Raw genomic sequence first — 6,000 nt, 5'->3', positions numbered from 1 at the left:
TAATATTCCATTGTGTATATATATATATATATATATACCACATCTTCTTTATCCATTCATCTGTTGATGGACATCTAGGCATCTTTGCATAGTTTGGCTATTGTGGACATTGCTGCTATAAACATTGGAGTGCAGGTTCCCCATTCAGATCACTACATTTGTATCTTTGGGGTAAATACCGAGTAGTGCAGTTGCTGGGTTGTAGGGTAGCTCTGTTTTCAACTTTTCAAGGAACCTCCGTACTGTTTTCCAGAGTGGCTGCACCAGCTTGCATTCCCACCAACAGTGTAAGAAGGTTCCCCTTCTCTGCATCCTCACCAACATCTGTCATTTCCTGACTTGTTAATTTTAGCCATTCTGACTGGTGTGAGGTGGTATCTCGTTGTTTGTATTTCCCTGATGCTGAGTGATGTTGAGCACTTTTTCATGTATCTGTTGGCCATTTGGATGTCTTCTTTGCAGAAATGTCTGTTCACGTCTTCTGCCCATTTCTTGCCTGGATTATTTGTTTTGGGGGTATTAAGTTTGATAAGTTCTTTATAGATTTTGGATACTAGCCCTTTATCTGATATGTCATTTGCAAATATCTTCCCCCATTCTGTCGGTTGTCTTTTGGTTTTGTCGACTGTTTCCTTTGCTGTGCAAAACTTTTTATCTTGATGAAGTCCCAATTAGTTTGTTTTTGCCTTTGTTTCCCTTGCCTTTGGAGATGTGTCTAGTAAGAAGTTGCTGTGGCTGAGGTCACAAAGGTTGCTGCCTGTGTTCTCCTCAAGGATTTTGATGGATTCCTGTCTCACATTTAGGTCTTTCATCCATGTTGAGTCTATTTTTGTGTATGGTGTAAGGAAATGGTCCAGTTTCATTCTTTTGCATGTGGCTGTCCAATTTTCCCAACAGCATTTGTTGAAGAGACTGTCTTTTTTCCACTGGATATTCTTTCCTGCTTTGTCAAAGATTAGTTGACCATAGAGTTGAGGGTCCATTTCTGGGTTCTCTATTCTGTTCCATTGATCTATGTGGCTGTTTTTGTGCCAGTACCATACTATCTTGATGATTACAGCTTTGTAATAGAGCTTGAAGTCTGGAATTGTGATGCCACCAGCTTTGGTTTTCTTTTTTAACATTCCTTTAGCTATTTGGGGTCTTTTCTGGTTGCATACAAATCTTAGGATTATTTGTTCTAGCTCTGTGAAAAAAGTGACGGTATTTTTTTTAAAGATTTTATTTATTTGACAGAGAGTGAGAGAGCACAAGCAGGAGCAGCTGCAGAGGGTGAGGGAGAAGCAGGCTCCCCACGAGCAGGGAGCCCGATGCAGCGCTCGATCCCAGGACCCTGGGATCATGACCTGAGCTGAAGGCAGACACTTAACTGACTGAGCCACCAAAAGTTGATGGTATTTTGATAGGGATTGCATTGAATGTGTAGATTGCTCCAGGTAGCATAAACATTTTCACCATATTTGTTCTTCCAATCTACGAGCATGGAACATTTTTCCATTTCTTTGGGTCTTCCTCAATTTCTTTCATAAGTGTTCTATAGTTTTCTGAGTACAGGTCCTTTGCCTCTTTGGTTAGATTTATTCCTAGGTATCTTATGGTTTTGGGTGCAATTGTAAATGGGATCAACTCCTTAATTTATCTTTCTTCTGTCTAGTTGTTGGTGTATAGAAATGCAACTGATTTCTCTGCATTGACTTTATATCCTGCCACTTTGCTGAATTCCTGTATGAGTTCTAGCAATTTTGAGGTGGAGTCTTTTGGATTTTCCACATAGACTATCATGTCATCTGCGAAGAGTGAGAGTTTGACTCTTCTTTATGGATTTGGGTTTTTTTTTTATTTCTTTTTGTTGTCTGATTGCTGAGGCTAGGATTTCTAGTACTATGTTGAACAACAGTGGTGATGATGGACATCCCTGTCGTGTTCCTGACCTCAGCGGAAAAGCTCTCATTTTTTCCCCATTGAGAATGATATTCGCTTTGGGTTTTTCATAGATGGCTTTTATGATATTAAGGTATGCTCCCTTTATCCCTACACTGTGGAGAGTTTTAATCAAGAAAGGATGCTGTACTTTGTCAAATGCTTTTTCTGCATTTATTGAGAGGATCATATGGTTCTTGTCCTTCTTTTATTAATGTGGTGTATCACATTGATTGATTTGCAGATGTTGAACCACACTTGCAGCCGAGGAATAAATCCCACTTGGTCATGGTGAATAATCCTTTTAATGTATTGTTGTGTCCTATTGGCTAGTATCTTTTGAGAATTTTTGCATCCCTGTTCATCAGGGATATTGGTCTGTAATTCTCCTTTGTGGTGGGGTCTTGGTGTGGTTTTGGAGTCAAGGTAATGCTGGCCTCATAGAAGGCGTTGGAAGTTTTCCTTCCATTTCTATTTTTTGAAACAGCTTCATAAGAATTGGTATTAATTCTTCTTTAAATGCTTGGTAGAATTCCCTGGGAAGCTGTCTGGCCCTGGACTCCTGTTTGTTGGGAGGTTTTTGATTACTGCTTCAATTTCCTCACAGATTATGGGTCTGTTCAGGTTTTTTATTTCTTCCTGTTTCAGTTTTGGTAGCTTATACATTCCTAGGAATGCACCTATTTCTTCCAGATTGCCTAATTTGTTGGCATATAGTTGCTCATAATATATTCTTATAATTGTTTGTATTTCTTCAGTGTTGGTTGTGATCTCTCCTGTATCATTCATGATTTATTTATTTGGGTCCTTTCTCTTTTCTTTTTGATAAGTCTGGCCAGGGGTTTTTCAATCTTATTAATTCTCTCAAAGAACCAGTGCCTAATTTCGTTGATCTTTTCTACTGTTCTTTTGGTTTCTATTTCATTGATTTTTGCCCTAATCTTTATTAATTCTCTTCTTTTGGGTTAGGCTTTATTTGCTGTTCTTTTTCCAGCTCCTTTAAGTGTAAGGTTAGGTGTGTATTTGAGACCTTTCTTGTTTCTTGGGAAAGGCTTGTATTGCTATATACTTCTCTCTTAGGACGACCTCTGCTGCTTCCCGAAGGTTTTGAAGAGTCATGTTTTCATTTTCATTTGTTTCCATCATTTTTAAAAATTCTCCTTTAATTTACTGGTTGACGCATTCATTCTTTAGTAGGATGCTCTTTAACCTCCATATGTTTGAGTTCTTTCCAAAATTCCTCTTGTGACTGAGTTCAAGTTTCAAAGCATTTTGGTCTGAAAGTATGCATGGAATGATCCCAATCTTTTGGCACCAGTTGAGACCTGATTTGTGGCCCAGTATGGGATCTATTCTGGAGAATGTTCCATGTGCACTTGAGAACAATGTGTATTCTGTTGCTTTAGGATGGAATGCTCTGAATATATCTGTGAAGTCCATCTGGTCCAATGTGTCATTCAAAGCCCTTGTTTCCTTTTTGATCTTCTGCTTAGATGATCTGTCCATTGCAGTGAGTGGGGTGTTAAAGTCCCCTACTATTTTTTTTAAAGTCCCCTACTATTATTATATTATTATCAATGTGTTTCTTTAATTTTGTTATTAATTGATTTATATAATTGGCTACTCCCATGTTAGGAGTGTAAATATTTACAATTGTTAGATCTTCTTGTTGGATAGTCCCTTTAATTATGATAGACCCTTTAATTATCTCTTATTACAGTCTTTGGTTTAAAATCTAATTTGTCTGATATAAGGATTGCTACCCCACCTTTCTTTTGATGTCTGTTAGCATGATAAATGGTTTTCCACCTCCTTCACTTTAAATCTGGAGGTGTCTTTGGGTCTAAAATGAGTCTCTTCTAGACAGCATATTGATGGGTCTTGCTTTTTTATCCAGCCTGATAACCTGTGTCTTTTGATTGGGGCATTTAGCCCATTTACATTCAGAATAACGACTGAAAGATATGAATTTAGTGTCATTGTATTGCCTGTAAAGTCACTGTTTCTGTATATTGTCTCTGTTCCTTTCTGGTCTATGTTACTTTTGGGCTCTCTCCTCACTTAAAGGATCCCCTTTAATATTTCTTGCAGGTCTGGCTTAGTGATCACAAATTCTTTTAGTTTATGTTTATCCTGGAACTTTTTTGTCTCTCCTATTTTGAATGACAGCCTTGCTGGATAAAGTATCCTTGGCTGCATATTTTTCTCTTTTAGCACCCTGACTATATCATGCCATTCCTTTCTGGCCTGCCAGGTCTCTGTGGATAGGTCTGCTGTCAATCTAATGTTTCTACTCTTGTAGTTTACAGACCTCTTGTTCCTTGCTGCTTTTAGGATTTTCTCTTTGTCTCAGATTTGCAAGTTTCACTATTATATGTCGGGGTGTTGACCTAATTTTATTGATTTTGAGGGGGTTTCCTCTGTACCTCCTGGACTTGAATGCCTGTTTCCTTCCCCAGATTAAGGAAGTTCTTAGCTATAATTTGCTCTAATATACCTTCTGCCCCCCCCTTTCTTCTTCTTCTGGGATCCCAATTATTCTAATATTGTTTTGCTTTAAAATGTTTCACTTATCTTTCAAATTATCTCCTCATGATCCAGTAGTTATCTTTTTCTCAGCTTCTTTATTTTCCATCATTTTGTCTTCTATATCACTAATTCTCTCTTCTGCTTCATTTATCCTAGCAGTTACAGCTTCCATTTCTTATTGCATCTCATTAATAGCCTTTTTTATCTTGACTTAATTCGATTTTTAGTTCTTTTATTTCTCCAGAAAGGGAGTGTGTTCTATGGTTTTTTCAAGCCCAACTAGTATCTTTATAATAGTTATTCTGAACTCTAGTTCTGACTTATATCCATACTGATTAGGTCCCTAGCAGTCAGTACTGCCTCTTGTTCTCTTTTTTTTTTTTTTTTTTCTTGTTCTCTTTTTTGAGGTGAGTTTTTCCATCTTGTCATTCTTCTACCTTGCAGAAAGTGGTCACTTTTCTATTTGTAGAATTGCAGCATTCTTTTCTTAGATCTCTGGTTGAGTTCACAGTTGTTCAGAATGATTTGATAGCTATCTAGCTGAATTCCTCAGACAAAACTAAGGTCTCCTACTCCTCCGCCATCTTGAAAAGTCTTTCTTCCTTAATTTCATAAGTAATTTAAGGAGATATAAATGAAAAGATCAAGGTGTCATTTGTCATTTATAAAATTTGAGAAATTATGTTAATATTTAATTATAGTGTTTGTATTATGATATAGTTATGCTCATAACAGTAGTGTAAACAGGTATAAACTTTCTGGAAAGCATCTTGCAAATTATGCAAAAGACGTTTTAAGTATTCACATTTATTGACCTGAAATCCAACCGTGAGGAGTGTATTCTGAGGAAACCAGTGGAGGTGCAGGCAGCTGGAGGGCACAGAGGCACCACATGAACAAAGGACTCGGTGAAGTGAGGAAGCGAACTCTGTGAGTGTTTGTGGCAGAGAATTCCAGGGAGACAGGAGAGCAAGTGCAAAGGACCCAGGACTGGAATGTGCCAGGTGTGTTTGGGGAACAGCAGGGAGGCTAGTGTGCCTGAGCAAGGACCTAGTGTTAGAAAATAAGATCAGAAAGTTAGAGGAGCCAGGTCAGGGAGGGCCTTGAAGGCCTCAGTAAGGACTTTGGACTTTACTCTGAATAAGGCTGGCAGCAGTTGGGGGCTTCTGAACAGAGGCCATGATCTAAGTTCTAAAAGGAGCACCAGCTACTATTTGGAACAGAGTCTCTTAAAGGTCAAGGACAGAAGAGGCCTGGGTTAGTTAGGAGGTTATTCCAATATCCAAACAAGAGAGGGCAGTGGCTTGGACTTGTGAGATTCTATTTTGATGGCAGAGCTGGTGGATTGGATGTGGGATGTGAGATAAAGGCAGGAATCAGGTGACTCCAGGGGTTTGATCTGAACAATAGGGTGAATGATAATCCTAATTACTGGGAGGAACAGCACTGGGGAGAAGTAGGTTTTTGGAGGAAGGAATCCAGGGATTGACCCTGACAGTGAGGTGTCTACTCTGGTGGTCATATCAGCTTATTCTAAGGAAGTCTGTAATC

The sequence above is a fragment of the Callorhinus ursinus genome, unplaced genomic scaffold, assembly GCF_003265705.2.
Source record: "Callorhinus ursinus isolate GAN/ISIS: 27379988/994484 unplaced genomic scaffold, GSC_fseal_2.0 scaffold1, whole genome shotgun sequence".
Classification (NCBI taxonomy): Eukaryota; Metazoa; Chordata; class Mammalia; order Carnivora; family Otariidae; genus Callorhinus; species Callorhinus ursinus.
This window is presented reverse-complemented; position numbering follows the sequence as displayed.